Source organism: Lissotriton helveticus, chromosome 6, assembly GCF_964261635.1.
Source record: "Lissotriton helveticus chromosome 6, aLisHel1.1, whole genome shotgun sequence".
NCBI classification, from domain to species: domain Eukaryota; kingdom Metazoa; phylum Chordata; class Amphibia; order Caudata; family Salamandridae; genus Lissotriton; species Lissotriton helveticus.
The window spans coordinates 285,914,891-285,924,961 of NC_136067.1; the positions used below are offsets into that span (position 1 = coordinate 285,914,891).

Genomic DNA, 10,071 nt, shown 5'->3' on the forward strand with positions numbered 1-10,071 from the left:
GTATGCGTTGTAGTCGTTTCTGAAGTTTGGCAGTGGTTCCTGTGTATAGGGCGTTTCCGTAATCCAGGCGGCTGGTGACGAGGGCCTTGGTGACCGTCTTTCTGGTTTCGGTGGGGATCCACCGGAAGATCTTTCGGAGCATGCACAGGGTGTTGAAACATGATGACGAGACGGCGTTGACTTGCTTGGTCATCGTGAGGGAGGCGTCCTGGATGAATCCTAGGTTGCGTGCGTGGTCCAAGGGTGTTGGCGCAGAGCCCAGAGCTGAGGGCCACCAGGAGTCATCCCAGGCGGATGGGGATTGTCCGAGGATGAGGACCTCTGTTTTGTCTGAGTTCAATTTCAGACAGCTGAGCTTCCTCCCTGTAGGTTGGTTTTGGCGGTGGCTGGGTCTTTGGTGAGAGAGAGTATCAGCTGTGTGTCGTCGGCGTAGGAGATGATGTTGATGTTGTGTTGGCGTGCGATGGGGGCGAGGGGGCTCATGTAGATATTGAAGAGGGTTGGGCTGAGCGAGGTGCCTTGGGGTACGCCGCAGATGATCTCGGTGGCCTCCGAGCGGAAGGGAGGGAGGCGGACTCTCTGGGTTCTGTTGGAGAGAAAAGAGGTGATCCAGTCCAGGGCCTTTCCTTGGATCCCAGTGTTGAAGAGGCGGGCTAATAGGGTGCGGGGGCATACGGTATCGAAGGCTGCTGAGAGGTCTAGGAGGATGAGGGCGGTTGTTTCTCCGTTGTCCATCAGGGTCGTGATGTCGTCGGTGGCTGCGATGAGAGCAGTCTCGGTGCTGTGGTTGGCTCGGAATCCGGACTGGGATGGGTCGAGCGAGTTTTTTGCCTCGTGGAAAGCTGTCAGCTGTTTATTGACGGTCTTCTCGATGACTTTGGCCGGGAAGGGAAAAAGTGAGATGGGGCGGAAGTTCTTGAGGTCTTTGGGGTCCGCTGTGGGTTTCTTCAGAAGGGCGTTGATTTCTGCGTGCTTCCAGCTTTCGGGGAAGGATGCTGACGCGAATGAGATGTTTATGACGTTCTGGAGATGGGGTGCGATGATGGTGTCGGCTCTGATGAAGATATGATGGGGGCAAGGGTCCGAGGGGGAGCCGGAGTGGATGGAGTTCATGACGTTGGTGGTGTCTTCAGTGCTGGTGGGGGTCCAGGCGTTGAGGGTGGTGGTGGGGGTCGCTGGTTTGGTGACCGTAGGCGGAGTCTGGGGTCCGAAGCTGTCGTGTATATCTGCTATCTTTCAGTAGAAGAACGTGGTGAGGGAGTTGCAGAGTTCTTGTGACGGTGTGATGTCATTGTTGCTGGCGCTGGGGTTGGAGAGCTCTTTGACGATGTTGAAGAGTTGTTTGCAGTTGTGGCTATTGTTGTCTAGCCGCTCTTTGAATTATGTTCTTTTGGTGGTGCGGATCAGCTGGTGGTGTTTGCGGGTGGCGTCTTGAGGGCTGTTCTGTTTTCTGTGGTTCGTTCGTGGCGCCAGGTTTTTTGGAGGGTTCTGCAGGTTTTCTTTGATTCTTTGAGGGCGTCTGTGAACCATGAAGTTTTCCTGTTGCCTGTCGTGCCTGGGGGGTTCTTCAGTGGTGCGAGGTCGTCGGTGCAGTTGGTGATTCACTGTGCGAGGTTGTGGGCTGCGTCGTTGGTGTCGGCGGTGTCGGCTGGCGGGTTCTGGTTCAGCGATGAGTGGAGCTGGTCTGTGGTTATTTTGCTCCAGCATCTGCGGGGGATTTGTTGTGTGCCGTAGTGGGATGTAGTCTTTTTGAAGGTGAAGTGGATGCATCTGTGGTCGGTCCAGTGTAGTCCGGAGGAGTGGCTGAAGGAGACGTGGTTGCTGGCGGAGAAGATGGGGTTGAGCGTGTGGCCCTCGATGTGGGTGGGGGTGTTCACCAGTTGCTTGAGTCCGAGGTTGTCGAGCAGGGTGGTGGTGTTGTTGTCGCTGTTTTCCTCCAGGTGGAAGTTCAGGTCCCCAAGGAGGATGTATTCTGGTGAGGCTAGGGCGTGCGGGCTGATAAAGTCGGCAATGGTTTCGCTGAATTGTGTGCGCGGGCCCGGGGATCTGTAGATGACGGTTCCTCTAAGGGTGGTCTTGGGGTCGGTGTGAATCTGGAAGTGCAGGAGTTCGGCGGTGGAGAGTGTGTCTTCGGCGTTGGTCGTGATGTTGATGGTGTTCTTGTAGACGATGGTCAGAGCAGGAAAACAGGAAAACCGGAAAAACAAGTTGGTGTGCAAAGATAAAGGGTCCCCTCGTGCAGGGTACCTCCTCAGTAGATTCCTGTCTTCCGTCAAGACCGCTCCTTTGGATGGCCGCGTCCCCAATGAGCCCCACGAGCCGGGCACCAATTTGTGGAAATTAGCCTTTTTAGGTGCCCACCGGTGCAGGGGTTCACCCGTATCTCTCCACTGGTCCTTAAACCAACAAAATAGAGATTGAAATTCTAGCTTCCGGACGGAAGCTAGAATATCAAATAACAAGTTTATTAATCACTCAAGAGTGGGACTACATCAATACAACACCCTCGGGCACTGTAGGAGGTAGTACATGGAATATAGAAACCAAAGGTCTTTTATACCCTGTTTGTTGCTGAGTAAGCATGGAGACTCAAATAGAAGATACAGGCATACAGTGGCGGTGCGTCCATTGGGGGCATTGGGGCGTTGCCCCACTAGCCATGGACGCCCGCACTGCAGTGCCAACATGCATTAAAAAAAATGTTTTTAAAATAAATCTGTGCGGTGCGCGCTGACTGAAGCGCACTACCGGCGCCGGGACAAGCTCGACAGAATCGGGCATCCATAAGTAAGTGGGCCGTGGGGGGGCGGGGCTGCGGCAGAGAGTGACAGCGCACAGGCAGCCAGAGAGCACAATAGTAGCGTATGACACTGACACACACTGCGCATGTAAAATCCAGGAGTAGGCAATATTGAGACTGGCCCGCGCATGCGTACAGTGGTACACCTTTCCCCCCCCCCCCCATATCACCCAGAGACACAGGCAGGGACCCGGGCCCCGGGCACAATATGGGCAGATAGTAGGCTGCTCGTAGCCAATCCTGGCGCAGTGGCGCTGTTAACGCTGCGCCAGGATTGGCTACTGCAGCAGGATGGTGCCGCACCTGGGTGTTGGCTGATCTGCTGAGGGCCGCACTAGTATGGCCAATCACATATGGCTATATCCAGACATGTCCAGGTGATTGGCCATACGCTGTTGGGACAACTAAGAGTGAAACTGAAAGTAGAAGAAGTGATCAGTCGTCGTTGTTGTGTGCCTGCCTGCGTGCCTACAATCTACTACGGACGGTCGCGGACCACTTGGTGCTTTGTGTGAGTCCTCCTGTCTACTGCTGCTGCGTCGGTCGGAACGGAAGACATCGCGGAGCAGACCACCAGAGAGAGAGAGAAGTTCCAGATAGTCGATGTCACGGTCACCACCACCACCGCGACGCACGTAAGCTTTTTACTGTGCCAGGCCAGGCCTCCTCTGACCTCTGCCAGTGCCAGTGCCATCCCTAAGTTAACCAGTCACAGTCAGTCAGTGCTATGCTAGCTTAGCTTCCTCATCATTCCTCGTCAGTCAGACAGTGCTGACACCTTCGGGTCAAGTTCGCGCTATATCAAAGTCCGGAAAACAATAATGAACCTTCTCAATATGTTATCATAGCCTAATACTCTATTTTAAACACATCTCCGATGGGTTTTATTTATGCTGCATTTATGGTTGTGCTTTATATGTTTTCAAGCCAAAGGTATGCGTTTAAAGGGGTGATGAGGCCTTTGGATATGAATTCCTTCATAGCAGTCAGAGTAGCACTCAGTACGTATGCCAGTGCACTTAGCAAAGTCAAAGACATAGATGACACCAGCTGCTGGTTATTAAACAAGTGGCTCATTACCAGGCAGGGCCAGAATCGAAGGTCATCACACTGGTCAAATGTTAGATCACAAATCTTCAATTACTGCTGAATCGAAGGTCACTAATGATGTCACGAGTTCCACGCGCCGACAGTTCACTGGCACAATTTGTATTGACGGCACAAAAGCTTTTATATTCAATCAGCAACCTTTTACTTCTGTAAAACCTGGCAGTTTCTCGGCGCTCACATGCACCGGCTAACTGGTTTAAAACCTGCCTCAGGAGTAAAGCGTTAGCGACGAAGCCGCCAGGGACATTTCCTGAATACTGACAAGGATTTGATGCAGTGCTCCAGGGTCAGGTGTGAATCCCCTTCAAAGGAGATCGTTTGTTCATCAGAAACGGCCGTGAATCTATAGTGCACCCAACACTTCAAGGACGTGCATTTTTAAATTAACATTAGTTTACCTCCTCTATAAGTTTATGCTCTATCGTCGTTTTTTGATGTATTTGCTGTATTTATTTATTTGTTTAGATTAAGCTTATGCATTTCCTGGAAGAGTGAATTACTATGGGCGCATAAGAAAACAGCAGATTGAAAGCAAGACAGACGTGCCATTTAGGAACGTTAAAGTTTTATGGTTATTGGTTTTGCCTAAAAGCATATTAGAGTTGCGTCTGATAGTACCAGTTCAGAGAGCTAACGATGTAAATACGGGTGGCTTCACAGTGTACAATCAGAGAACGGCACCTTGGAATAACACGAAATGGTATGAGTTGTCAGAGAGAATAAAATATTTTCCCACCCCTTCATAAATACATAGTATATGCATTAACGCATGCAATGTATGCAGCCGAAGCATCACTGACATGTTTTTGTCTTATTTGTGGGTGAGGGAAAAGCTCCAGACACACATCCAAAGAAGAACCTACTGTGCAGTGGTGGTGCGTCCACTCTGTATTCCAATATATATTTTTCTTTGTAATGTTATTGTTTACTGTAGCTACAGTTTGTATTATAGGACAATTATCTGGTAATTGTGTGCTGACTTTTTTCCAAACCTAGTTGTCCGTGCTTCTATTCACTATCATATGGGGATGTGTAGTGTGCACAATAAATTCTGTTGTATTGCTCTAATTCTCTCTCCGGAGGGCTCCACATTCCAGAATGTATGTTTAAATCACGGAATATGGGCTCAGCTGAAAGAGGCTTTGTCAAACCGATCACTAAAAATGCTTTTACCTATTATTGTGGCTAGACCAGTTATTTACTAGAGCGGTGCGGGCGCTTGTGTGTCACTGTCCAGTTTTGCGCTGCATCTGCAGGTTTTTAAAAGAGTAAGTTTGGCGCTCGCTACGGTGCAGTATGTTTATAAGTTTACGCCTCACCACTTTCAAATGTCACCAGCTGCCACTGCACAGGAGTAGCTATCGACTAAAATGGACAGACAGATAGCACTTGGTCAGCAAAGTGGGAGGGGAATCAGAACTGCTTACTTCAGTTGGAATAGCCTGACAGTTAAATTCTAAAACAAGTGCATTACAGCAGCTACAGGCCTTTCTGAGCTCATACATTTCTCTGGCTTAGAATAGAAGGAGTTAACTAAAGCTGATGACTCAAGCAGTATCGAAAGGCAGGCAATAGTGAAGACGGCAGAATGACATGGCTTAACAAAATAGATTAGAAAGTGTTGAGGGTAGGAACACCTCTCCTCCAGGCTGTGCACAAATCAACAACGAAACACAAGGGTTTCTTGATCAAAGTTCATAAGTTTTAATACCATGTTGTACAAAGTTCTACTTCATATTTAGAGCATAATTCAAATGCGTCATCATAGTGTGCATAATCACATTCTTATGTCACATTATTCACAGTTGAGGCTCAATTATCGTCCACCCAATTCTTTTCAGGTCATGCAGTGGTGACCCTTCGTCAGGGGTCTGAAAAAAGAGGGATATACAGGACCAAATTAGTCACTCCACGAGTCAAACGGATCATACATGCTTAAACGTGCTGCTGGCCCACCTTATAACCATCAATATCCACGTGAAACGAAGCGGGAAAACGTGCAATATGCAAGATGCGGAAACCAACCACCAAAGTCAAGAACCCAAATACCGGAAATAAAGCGCTAAAGGTGAAACACATCTAATCAGCGAGCGTTGAATTTACCAAATCTCTATCAGTGCGTGAAAAAACTAAAACCCAAGTCCCTGGAAAAACAATCGAATGAAACAGTGAGAATACACTTACGAAAAATGGACGCAGCCGCGTCTCGAAGAAATCTATCATGTAAACACCGTGCAACAAGGCTGCATTTAATAGGCTTTGACCCGGTCATGTGATCGGAATCGGTTGACCAATAGTGAAAGGTGTATAGATAGAAACCCTGACACGTGATATGAGTACCGAGGCTTAAGCGTCGGGAAGTGAAACGAAATTGCGGTGGTATAAATAAGTTGCAAACACAGAAGTAATATGGCCAAGCATAATGTCAAAGTACAATGCTAGATGAATAGACAAGGATATCAGCACAAAATAAAAATGCCAAAAAACAGGTTAGGATGAGACAACACGATGATGCACGTTATATACATATATCATGAATGGGGAACAGTGTTGATCAAAGGCCAATGCGATATGTATATTAGATCACAGAAAACAAGAATGTTCAATCCGATCATTTAAACCAACTGGATGTGTAGAGTTCAATTTTTTTTCCAGTAGAATTCTGCTCTGAGTCTCTGTTTTACAGGATCCATGTCTGGGCGTTGTGTGATAACCTCGAGAACCGAAAATCTCAATTGGGAAATCTGATGCACAGCTTCTTTCCAATGGCAAGCTAGTGAGGATTTAACATTTGCCAATCTAATGTTACTCTTGTGCTCCGTAATACGCACTTTAATTTTCCGTTCGGTTTGTCCAACGTAGATTTTCCCACATGGGCATTTAATTGCATAAATGCAATTCGCCGTGTCGCAGGTGCTGGAATGATGCAAGTCAATGGAGTATTCTTTGGTCGGATGTGTGAGGCTGTTACCTATAATCACATTATTACAATGTATACAGTTTAAACATTTTGACATCCCTTTCCATTTTTGGTTGACTTTAGTGGGTGCATTGAGTAACTCTTTCAGATTTTTTGATCTTTGAAATGCGAATGTTATTTTGTCGCTGTATAAATCTTTTAAATCCGGTTCAGTTTGGATGAGATGCCAATGTTTGTTAACTATCCGTTTGATTTTACTGGATTCCGTGGAATATTTCATCACGCAAACTGTTTTCTTATCCGGAATAATTACTTTAGGTGAGAGTAAGGTATCTCTGTTCAATTTTTGGGTTTTGTCCAATGAGGTTTGTAACAAATATTGGATCACGCACTAGCTATGAAATTGATTAGTCAAAAAACATATGCATTTTTCATCTTGAAGTATCCCAGGAGACCTCAACTGTATATGTTGCCGAAAATCCACAAGGATCTCACCAATCCTCCTTTAAGACCCATTGTCTCCGCCTGTGGATCTATCTCGGAACCAATTGGAAAATTTATTGACAAATTTCTACAACCTATTGTTCAAAACTGCGGAACATATATCAAGGACACCACTGCATTTCATCGTGTTGTCTCATCCTAACCTGTTTTTTGGCATTTTTATTTTGTGCTGATATCCTTTTCTATTCATCTAGCATTGTACTTTGACATTATGCTTGGCCATATTACTTCTGTGTTCGCAACTTATTTATACCACCGCAATTTCGTTTCACTTCCCGACACTTAAGCCTCGGTACTCATATCACGTGGCAGGGTTTCTATCTATACACCTTTCACTATTGGTCAACCAATTCCGACCACATGACCGGGTCACAGCCTATTACACGCAGCCTTGTTGCACGGTGTTTACACGATAGATTTCTTCGAGACGCGGCTGCGTCTGTTTTTCGTAAGTGTATTCTCACTGTTTCATTCGATTGTTTTTCCAGGGACTTGGGTTTTAGTTTTTTCACGCACTGATAGAGATTTGGTAAATTCAATGCTCGTTGATTAGATGTGTTTCACCTTTAGCGCTTTATTTCCGGTATTTGGGTTCTTGACTTTGGTGGTTGGTTTCCGCATCTTGCATATTGCACGTTTTCCCGCTTCGTTTCACGTGGATATTGATGGTTATAAGGTGGGCCAGCAGCACGTTTAAGCATGTATGATCCGTTTGACTCGTGGAGTGACTAATTTGGTCCTGTATATCACTCTTTTTTCAGACCCCTGACGAAGGGTCACCACTGCATGACCCGAAATGCATTGGGTGGACGATAATTGAGCCTCAACTGTGAATAATGCGACATAAGAATGTGATTATGCACACTATGATGACGCATTTGAATTATGCTCTAAATATCAAGTAGAACTTTGTACAACATGGTATTAAAACTTATGAACTTTGATCAAGAAACCCTTGTGTTTCGTTGTTGATTTGCGCACAGCCTGGAGGAGAGGTGTTCCTACCCTCAACACTTTCTAATCATTTAAGGCACGTCTTGACCACGTGCGACGACTGGAGCGCTCCTGATTTACTAAACGTTTAAATCCTGACACACAGAGTGCACAGGGATAACACATTGCTTTAACAAAATAGATGCCACAACTAAAATGGCTTCAGCTTATGCTAATGGCAATTTCTGAGATTTCCACACTTTGATGCCGGCGGCTCTGGCCTCTGCACCGGGGGGCCCCTGCAGATCAAGGCCTGGATCCGGATCGACGCTGGTCGATCTGACTCGACCTTCCCCGGCTCCGACGCCTGCTGCGCCAGTCGTTCTCCTGACCGACGCCATCCCCATCCTCATCCCTGACTTGGACCCGGAGCCGGACCATTGTCTGCCGACTTCGGAACCAACGCCGGAAGGTACTTTTGTTCCCCTGTTCATCCCTGGTGTTCCCTATCGACCAGAGGGTGGCGATGAGGACTGGGAGGGGTCGCTGAACACTTTATCTGACCACCCTGGAAGAGCCGGACTGGCCAGAGGACCTGGGTGATGCTAGTGGTCTGGACACTTCTCCAGACACTGGCTTACTTTCTCCCCCTACCGTGGCTACGGAGGAGGGAGCGTCCTATTCTCTTGTGGTGAGAAGGGCGGCCAAGGTCTTGTGCCTTGAGCTCCCTTCGGTGGCAATCAGAACTAACCTCCTGACAGAGATGCTTCAGCCTGCGGCGTTCACTTCTGAACTCCTGTTGCCGTTTAGTGAAGCTCTCACAGACATTCTCCTGGGCACCTCCCCGCCCGGGTGACCCAGTGTTCCTAACCCAATACCCTTCCTCCGAAAGCTTGATGGTCCAAACCTCCTCCTCAAAGGGCACATTCCCTTCTGCCCCTCCAGATAGGGAATCCAAAAAGCAGGACCACCTTGGGAAGCGTATGTTCTCTTCCTCCAGTTTGGCACTGCAGTCCGTGAATACCGTGTGCCTCTTGGGCCGATACTCCCACGCCATCTGGGATACGGTTGCGCAGGTGCTGCCTCAGTGCCCAGAGGAGGCCTTCTCTCCCAGGCAGTGGCGGATGGGAGAGACGCAGCCAAATTCATGATCAGATGTGGAATGGATAACACCGACTCACTGGGCAGAATGATTGCCACGTCGGTAGTCCAGTCAACCTTGATGGACATGCCCTCTGATGGCCGTCGTCTTTTTGGCGATAAAGAAGACTTGGCGCTGGGGCAATTTAAAGATGCCCGGGCTACGGCCAGACCTTTGGGGCCTAGCCGCGCCATCTTGCCAACTCCAATCTGCTTTTTGTCCTTTCATGGCTACGGAAGGGGCACCCAACCATGTCCGGCCCAGTCTAGCCACAGGCTCACACAAGCTGCCCAGCCTCTGCGTGGCCGCGGATGTGGGGCCCAGCAACCTCGCTGATCTGGGAGCCAGCGGCGGTCCAGTCCACCCTTTCCTCCCCTGCGGCAGCCTCTAAACCTTCCTAGTCCGACGTTTCAGGCCCATCAACGACCAGTGGGAGGCAGGATTCTCCATCACCTCCTCCACTGGCAATCCATCATGTCAGACAGGTGGATTTTGCAAATAGTCCGACTCGCTGTCCTTCAGGACTACCCCTCCCTCTATGCCATTATTTTTCAATCGCATGTCTAAGGATCATTTGGCACTTCTCCGCCAGGAGGTTTCAGCTCTCTTGGCCAAGGCAGCTATAGAGAGGGTCACTGCACCAGAAGTAGGTCGTGGTTGCTA

At 48.3% G+C, this 10,071-nt stretch overlaps 1 pseudogene; it reads right to left on the minus strand.

The window, feature by feature from the left end:
• Positions 1 to 9,602, minus strand: part of LOC144762263 (uncharacterized) — a 31,566-nt pseudogene extending 21,964 nt beyond the window's left edge.
• Positions 9,603 to 10,071: the final 469 nt, after the last annotated feature.